Source organism: Hesperophylax consimilis, chromosome 21, assembly GCF_061612785.1.
Source record: "Hesperophylax consimilis isolate HC1 chromosome 21, BYU_Hcon_1.0, whole genome shotgun sequence".
NCBI classification, from domain to species: domain Eukaryota; kingdom Metazoa; phylum Arthropoda; class Insecta; order Trichoptera; family Limnephilidae; genus Hesperophylax; species Hesperophylax consimilis.
Window position 1 is genome coordinate 2,494,936 of NC_142856.1, and position 9,901 is coordinate 2,504,836.

A 9,901-nucleotide genomic window follows, 5' to 3' on the forward strand; every position below is an offset into this window, starting at 1 on the left:
ATATATGATCCTCAAACGCTGGAGGGGTTTATAATTATTAAATACAGGTTACCAAATTGTAGAAAAATATCGTAGAACGCTTCCAACGATAAATAATTTAGTTTGATAAACTATACTGCTCACTCAGATAAGAAACCGACTCTAACTGATTTTATAAATGTCTTTAGGTGAAAAAATTTATAACCATTACATCAAAATGATTTTTTTTACTGTTCAGGTCGTCTATCTCGGAATTTGTTAAATAGTTTCGCATTTCTATATACGCGAATAGTATATACCCACCTGAAATTTCACCGACGAATACCGTAAGACTTATTTAATTCATTTTCAAGCCTTTGACCCAGATCAAAAAAGGTAAATCCCTTTATTTATATTGGTTTAACCAACATCATATTGACAAGGGTAGAAAAGGTTCTATAGGGAAGTGAAGATATGTGTCAGTACAGTTCGAGAGGTGGGGGACAACCCGCGTAGAAAGGAAATGATGTTTGTCGTATCAAATCTATTTCAATAAAGAATATATTCTATTTCCCATTTTTCGTACTGTCTCCCATTGTAAAGAGCTGAAATTGTTTATTTTGTGTTACCCAGTTTTTTGTAGAACTCATAGGCCCGGTATATCAGTTAGTCCGTATTCTTGCTATGTGCGACATTCCTCGATCAAATTTAAGCGGGCTAAATCGGCATCTTAAGCTTTGGTAAGCCGCAGAATAGTTCCCTTTTTAGACACCGCGGTAATATCACCATTCGGTCCTTTTTTACAATGGCGTGCAAATTGCTAGCTCCATAAAAAACTTAACTACACATCCTAAATCGGGTAAACAAAAGTTTGGGCTTGTTTCCAAAATTTAATATTTTGTTAGAATATTTAGTTAAACACTTTAACAAATGTGCCATAATTTACCCGACGTTCAATTTTAGCTTCGCCACGCCACAATATTCAGATCCTACACAGAAAAATCCCGCAATGGACAGCGTTGCAAACTTTTGCTTTACTTTGCGAAACTATGGCATCCCCAATTGGGGTATGTTATAGTTAGGAGAAGAAGGACATGGGGAAGAGGAAGGTGGGGAAGTATCTGGTTATTCAGATATGTTCACCAAACATGGCCAAAGCCATTTCAAGCAACGTTTCAATTCTGAATGGTGGTCTTACACCAGGGTGATACTGAGAGTATCTTCCACTCTGGAAATTATTCTTACTTCTCAATTCTTTACTTGAATGGCCTGCATTTAAATACTTGATGGAAACTTATACTTGCTTGATTTTCTCAAAGCGTTCACATTGGTTTAGTTTAAAAAACTGTTTTCAGAAGTAAATCTTATGATTTTCCTTACAAGCAGAGAATTTAAATTTTTATACAACCATTTTTTTCTTGCTTATTTCAAATCTCGGAGTGCGTTAAATAATGAAAATGAAGATTATTTTTGTAACTTGGCGGTTTTTAAGCGCGAATTTCGGTTTGATTCCGGAACATGTTGCTTTCCAGGCTTCTAAGATCATCGCCCGATCGGCTAAACATTTTTAAATCCTTGCAATATAGGTATTTTTGTCTTCGATTGGATATTGTTTCTAAAAGATCCGGGTAAAGGAATCTAATTTGTTGGACAAAATATGAATTATTAATTCATCCCAAAACTCCGTGGGTAGGATGTTGGATATTGTTCCTAAAAATCCGGGTAAAGGAATCTAATTTGTCGGACAAAATGTGAATATGTTGCTTTAGAGGCTTCTAAGACGATCGCCCGATCTGCTAAACATTTTTAAATCCTTGCAATATAGGTATATTTGTCTTTGACTGGATATTGTTCCTAAAAGATCCGAGTAAAGGAATCTAATTTGTTAGACAAAATATGAATTATTAATTCATCCCAATACTCTGTGGTTAGTCACAACTATTATGTGTGGATGAATGAAATGGCTACAAATAACATCATTCATAGCTAAATGAAACAGGATGCAATAGAAAGAGATATCTATTTTAATAATTTGTGCACGAGTGAAACAGCTATATTATTAGGCTCCTTTCTGCTTTCGGCGATCATGTCCGTGGCAGGCATGACGTCACATGCGCGCGACGAGTATTTTTATATTGATGTCTGCCGGATAAATCGGGTGACGTCATGCTCAGGCTGCTCACCGCGGACGCACTCGCCCGTCAGTGGGCAGCTTTTCCTCTACTTCTCCACGAACAAAGAAGTGAGCAGAGTAGCAGAATACGACGTACGTACTGTCACTAGGTTGTCCTTCATACACTTATGTGTTTCCGCGTTCGCTGTCTCACTTTATTTTATTCGACGTTTAACGTTTTTTTGTAAAACGCATTGTGAATAGTTGTATTTATTGACAGATTTGGTTTTTTAAAGGTAGGCATTTTTTCACAAAAAAGAGCCTAGACCGACGGACTTATGTGCGATAATAAACGCAGTAAATCACAAGTTTGTCCACTGGACCTAGTTCAATGAAACCACGCGCGTTTTCTTAGTAGCCTATCTTCCCTTATAATTCATCTAAGCCACTGGTAGAATAATTATTATGGTGACAATATTTATCTTTATGATTAATATCACGCAAAAAGAGTGGGTCATGATATCGATTCTGTCACGTGATTATTTATTGTCAAATAATATTTCTGAGAGAATTAAAATAATCTTCTCATTTTAAGGAACTACTTTGAAAAGGTAAACTAAAGGAAAAAGAAATATAAATATATATTTTTTTAAATTGATTCTTTTTTATAATAGAAGATGAAGGCAAAAAAATCTAGGAAATAAAACACGAAGATGACTTCAATAGATTATTATGGAAAAAAATAAAAGTCATCGAAAATATTGTAGCATTAAAAATAAATATTGATTAAGGAAAAAATTGATTTGGATGAGAATACATAACCTAATTTAACGAGTAAAGATGCATAAACTGCAAAAAATACATTCAAAGTTTTCTTTTCTTTATTTGAACATTAGAAGTTTAAATAAAAACTTTGATGAAACCGTAATTATTCTTGATTGATAAATTTGACAAAACAAACAACACAGATAAGTATTGTACTGTATATTATCTCCATAAACAGTTAAAAATAACATAGATCACTGTAGAAATGTATTATAAATTTGTACAGCGCCCTTGAGGTGATGTTGCACAAAAACGGCGCTATACAAGTCATCCAATTATTATTAATTTTACTATTAAATATTAACTATATGAAAATGAAATACTTTTTATAGACCAATTTTAATCAATATTAATCTACATGTTTCCAAACCAATGACTTCTTCGTCAGAATAGTGCAAATTAACGAATTTAAAAATAATAAGTTATAGTAAATAAATAAGTACCTACAGACAAAAATATTATTAGAGACGTAACAAATTCTTTATATAAAAAGGAAACAAAATAATAAAAACAATTTAAATTATCATAAAATAGGTTATTATTAAATGCATGTATCTAAAAATATATATATAAACTAATACATTTATGTATAAATCGAAAACATCTATAATTCAACATAAAAGAATCAAGGAGTAACAAAACACAAAATAAAAATACGAAATTATAATTACTATAAATATAGGTATCAATGCGAAAACAAATAAAAATACGAAATTATAATTATTGCCAATATGGGTATCAATGTGACAAAAAAATTAAGAGTTGGCTATTTAAAACAAAATATTTGTTTATTGTTTTTCTGTTTAATTCGTTGAACTCCATTTTATTTTTTAAAATTTAATTAAAATCAAATATAAGAATATAATTATTAAATTCTGCAAGTATTTTTTGGTTTTTGTTATGGTAACAGGACATTTTCAAGGTCATTTTCAAACTGTAGTTTTAACCACGTTTAGACGACCTATTAAAAAAATGGTTGTTAATAATATTTATTTATTTATCGTTTCTTTACATTGTATCTTTTTTTTAAGTTATAATTTTTAACCTCACTAGGACAAGCCTGTGTTGAGGTTAATAATTTTACAAAATATTAAAAAAATAGTACAAAGATTATAAATAGAGTACAAATATTAAAAAAAATAATTCAAATATTAAGATAACAATATTGTTACATTGACGTTTCTGCGAATTTGATACCTACATGGTACCTATCAGCCTATTCATTACAATATAATGCTGTAAACATGTAGGGTGACCATGATATTTAATTGCAATAAAAATGTAACATACTATTATTTTTTTTTTAAAACAGAGAAGAAAGAAAGAGAGAAAAAAAATTACATTTAAAAAGAAAAGGATGAAAAAATTAACTTATTCAAAATATTATGCCACAATTTAAAAGGACAATGATGAAAGAATATGTTGGAAATCCTCGGATGGCAGAAATAATTTAACATTCTTTTTAAATGTACACAAGGAATTTGACGATTAAATGTGATCTGGAAGGCTATTGAATAGAAGTGGAGCCTGGTACAAATAATGTCTCTGCCCAAATGAGGATTCAGGGTAAATTGCCATAAAGTTCAGACCAGAGCCAATTCTTGTAGTACGAATTTGATGCGTTCTTTTCGCAGAATATATATATGTATATTAACACTTTTTCTAATTTCTAAAATGCGGAAGTAAGTCATTTGATGTGGATGAATAACATTTATTGGTATGTAAATATTAATACTTTGGATTTAAGTAATATAAAAACTCAAAAATACCTCTCACTTTTGGCTTTTCGTGGTTTGAAGCCAATCATAAATTCTTGTATTTCTTTGGCATTAACTATTATAAACACTTTTGTTTTATTGAGTTTTTATTTTGCAATGTACATTTGTTACTTAAATTTTGTAAACTTTGGTAAGTTTTAAGATTGCTAGTTAATGACACGGTTGTGTCGAAACCGGGAGCAAAGTAAACAAAATTTAAATAACAAATCTACATTGGAAAATAAAAACTCACTAAAACAAAAAAAATAGAGAATTTCACCTCAAAGAGTTTCTTCTACAACTTCAAGCTGATTCGATATTTTTTAATTTATTTATTGAACAAACACTAAAATGACGTGAAATCCTATATTCGATATGATTCATAAATACTTACTAGTATGTACTTAACTTATTTACTATTTTAATGTATTTACTTAATGTATTTACTTAATATTTTTTTCTTGTATTACTTAATGAGTTAAACCTCAAATTGTAATATTTAATTATTGAAGACAATATTAGCGATTGTAACAAAAACATCAGAAAAAGGTAGGTCACATCTATGACTTGAACCCAGGACCCTTGTCTTGTCGCCAAACACGGCTAAAGCCATTTCTGGTTGTGGCTGGTGGTCTTTCACCAGGGCAATACTGAGAATATCTTCCAGTCTGTGCCGCAAGTAAACTAAATATTTGTTTATTAATTATTAACGAAATAACATTTAGTGATTATTACTGTTACTATTTTGATGAAATAATATTTACTTGTGCATGTCGTGATTTTAACCTGCGACCTCTGGTACATAGAAAAGATTATCGATGAAATCAATCGAAATTGAATTGCTTAATTAAAACAAACCAGTATATTCGGGAGTAGTCTTTTCAGCAGGTGGTTTGCCCGAGTTATTTTGGGTATAAGAATATTCCCACATTATAGCCGCCCGAATATTCTCGGGAGTAATCTTCAATCGGTTAACTTTGAAATGCTCGATATAAAATCAAGTGTAATATCAAACAAATCCCGTTGAAACAAATTTGTGACATTATTACATTAAACTTATAGTTATAAAGACTTCCATAAAAAAACTCTTTTAAATGGAAAAGCCTTATGTTATATGATACTTTACCAAAATAAAAATAAGTGGGATACAATTTCATACAGCCCATAAACCTTCAAGCATTTTTAACCTTTAATAAACTTCAAAATGTGCTTGTTTAGAACCATAGACTAAATAAATACAAAGACAGGTTATAGTCATGTTAATCGAACAAAAAACAGCACGTTCTTGTTTTATCTTTCATGGCTAAAACGAAACGAATATGAAAAGGATGACAATTCAGAGAATATTTGTGTGCGGGTGAAATAGCAATACAACGACGCGCATCTCCTGATTTTAATAATATCAAGCGATAAACGAAACGCGTGAGAAAAGCATTGCAATTCAAATAATGTGTGCGTACGGATGAAATAGCTGTATTATCAACAGACCGTCCCACGCAGTAGAATAAGACGTACTGTCACTATGGTTGTCTATTCTACACTTATGAGTTGCTGCATTCGCTATCTCGCTTTATTTTGTTTCGACATTACAGGTAGCCAAAAGTTTTGAATAATTATATTTATTTAAATTTTAAACGATTTTGTGTTTTTACAAATGGAAAGAAACTCCATCGAATTAGTTTTTTGCCCTAGAATGATTTTTGCATCTCTCAAATGCACAGGAAGCATTGATGTATTATATATCGTATTTAGTCAATATTGTATTTAGTCAATGTTGTATTTAGTTAATGTTGTATTTAGTCAGTTTTTTTTTTTAGTCAATGCTGTATTTAATCAATTTTGTATTTAGTCAGTGTTGTATTTAGTCAATGTTGTATTTAGTCTACGTTCTGTTTAGTCAATGTTGTATTTAGCCAGTTTTGTAATTAGTCAATGCTGTATTTAGCCAATGTTGTATTTAGTCAGTGTTGTATTTAGTCAATATTTTATTTAGTAAATTTTCTGTTTAGTCAATGTTGTATTTAGTCAATGTTGTAATTGTTGTTTATGACAGGAAGGCATGTGTTTGAGGCGACTGGTGACAAATTGTATGACAAACGAACTTAAGTGCGATACTAAACGCTGTAAATCTCAGGTAAGTCCATTGGACCTAGTTCGGTGCAACCACGCGCGTTGTTTCAGTAACCAATCTTCTCTTTTAATTCACCCAAGCTTAGAACGCAATACTTTAAAAAGAAAAATTAAACAAAGAAAATAAATTCTAAAAGTATTATAAATATGTTACCATTATTTATTTTCCTCTCACCCCACCAAATTATTTTCTTTTCACACCATCCAAGAATCTGTCAATATCTGTCAGATAAACTCTTCAGCGAAATCAACCGAAGACGTGAAATTCTTTCTTCAGACATTTTTCGATCGGAATCTCGTTTTTTATATGTTGTATCTCTTTGCAGACTCCCACGTCCGTGAAAAGGAAGGCATCCGAGTGTTAAATTAAGAAAAAACAAGACGCTCGGGATTGTCACATAAAATAACCACAAAATCACCCTTTGCTAACTGAAATCATAAATGTTATATAAAATGTCTTCGGGTTTGTGGAAAGTACCTAACATTGTTTTAAACTAGCGTTCCAATAACAGTTACCAACAATTCATTGTCAAGTCTTTTATTAAAGTGAAACGTTCTTGGTTGAATTTCAATTTGGCAGGCGGGTGAGTAATTATTTATTTCATATTTGTAATAAGCATTAACTTTGTGGCTTTTTATCTTAACTTTTTAACTATCTAAAATTAAACAAATTGCTCTTAATAATGGTTACTCCACACACTTAATTGATAAAATCCTAACAAGAAACTTAAGCTCATTTCAACTAATAATTTTTTATTTGGTACAACCGAAACTAATAATAAAATCACAAATCCCTTTCAATGGCGTAGAATCTTATATATATCCAATTTTTTTTCAGTTAGTACAAAAAAAATACCTTCCCACATTAAATCCGCGTTTTATACTGATAACACCTTAGGTAAATTATTAAAAAACACTAAAGATAAAGATCATAAATTGAGCCACTCAGGCATTTACCAACTATGTTGCAATGATTGTCCATTATTCTACATAGGTAAGACAACTAGGAATATAAATATTAGAATCACGGAACATTTAAGATGTTTAAATAACAATAATTTTTCAGAGTTTGCCAATCATCTTATTTCCACCAATCATTTAATAAGGACACAGGGGTTAAAATTCTTCACCGTAATAATAAAATCAAAATAATGGATAACTTAGAAGCTCTAGAAATCAAAAAATCCCTAAATAATAACGCTAGTACATTGAATAACCAAATTAATTAATCGTTTAGTCCCATTCTAGATATATTTCCAGTAAACCGCTCTGTTATTGAAGGAATTCCCGCAATTACCCGCCCCCCTTTGTTAACCTCCCACTCAAACACCTAAATTATATTTTTTGTGTAGGTATATATCTGTCAATATTTTGTATCATAGGTTAGTTTTAATATTCTCCTGACGAAGGAAGGGTGCTTCCGAAACCGGTAGAGTACAATTAAAATTAAAGTGGTTTAAAACAAATTTATATCTTTTATTGTAACTTATCTATTTATTCATGTTCCCCATAAAACGGTTATACACCAATATATTACGCAAAAGATTACAAATTTGTAAGTGTAAAAGGTCGTGGAGGCAATTTTACTATGCTGTAAAATGCGTAAAATTACATGCGTCAAAAGATAGTTGCTAAAACTGTCTGTGAGTTACGTTAAAAATGTCGATGGTCAATGCAGAATCTTTAGGCAGTTGAGTCGCTCTGTTGATTGGCGAGTTCTGATAGGCAGAAGTACAGAAGTACAAGGCACGAGTACACTTGTTAGGCACATCAAAGTAAATCTCTTTCATTATAAATGGATTAACTATAGTTTACGAGATTAGTTTAAAAAATGTTTGCCTCTACCGTGGTCAACCCAATTGGTTAACTACGTTTAGTTACTTGTATTGGTAACCGGGTTCATGAAGGTGTTGTTTTGCAATTTCTTCGCGCGGATGCGTCAGCATACCTTCGTAGCCGTATCGGGAGAGACTGGTAGAAGGATCTCTTTAACTCTCCAGGACTATCTCTACCACACCAAGGCCTTGCAACACAGTGGAAAGGATTCACACGTCCTTCACTCCTGGACACAATGACCTCAAATTCCTATCCACCCAATCATACCTTTTCTTTCGCAGAACTTCTTTTCCTTTATTTCCTTACACAGCATCCCAAAATTTGACATAGGCCCTGAGCGAAATTATTTTCCTCGGGTTATCCTCCTGTGTGGAGCGTCCTATCATGATTAATATTTGGGTAACTGTGCCGTGTTGCGCTTCCTTCTTTACCTGATGTATCGGTTACACCAAAACTTGAGATAATACAAATTATTATTGAATAGATTATTATAAATGATTTGTGTAATTTGGGATATTGAATCTTTTATATATATGTTCGGGTGCTGCGGTACTTACAAGTCCATTTGCAAAGAATTACACAAAAAAATATACGGAATAAATTCAAAAGTCTAGATTTCCTAAAAAGTTGGTAGGTTCTAGTTACCCCCCTCCAGAACTTCTAAATACATAAAAGGAAATGTCTATATGTGTATGCCCCATACATCCAAAAACTATTGGACCGATTTCACTGAAATTTAAAACTTTGTTCTTATTAGTGTCAGGAGTATTTAGAGATTACCAATACCAATCGGTTCCATGATAAATCAACACAATGACAATTCAACAAAGATATTAGAAGAACGAGATGTGCTATGAGCAGTTCGTACTGAGTGGAATTGTTTTGCCGAGTGTCGCCGGTTTTGTTCACCAATACTACTGCACACCTTCGCTTGCGCTAAGGTATCCGCACTAATACATAGAACAGATTTCTGTGCGTACACGTCCCGATACCGTTCAAAGTACCCTAATTAGGTAGTACTCCGCCTACGGTCCGGCGGCCAACATAGCATATCTCGTTCTTCTAATATCTTTGCAATTCAACACACTTTTAAAAAGTGATATAAAGTCATTAGAAACGATGAAAAAAAAATTAAACCTAACCTACTTAACCAAGTTAATAAATTTTTTGTTTCATCACTTTCCATGACTTTATATAACTTTTTAAAGATGTGATGAATTATCATTTTGACGATTTATCCGGTCACCATACCAATCATGTTAAGGAAACTTGATGGAGTCAG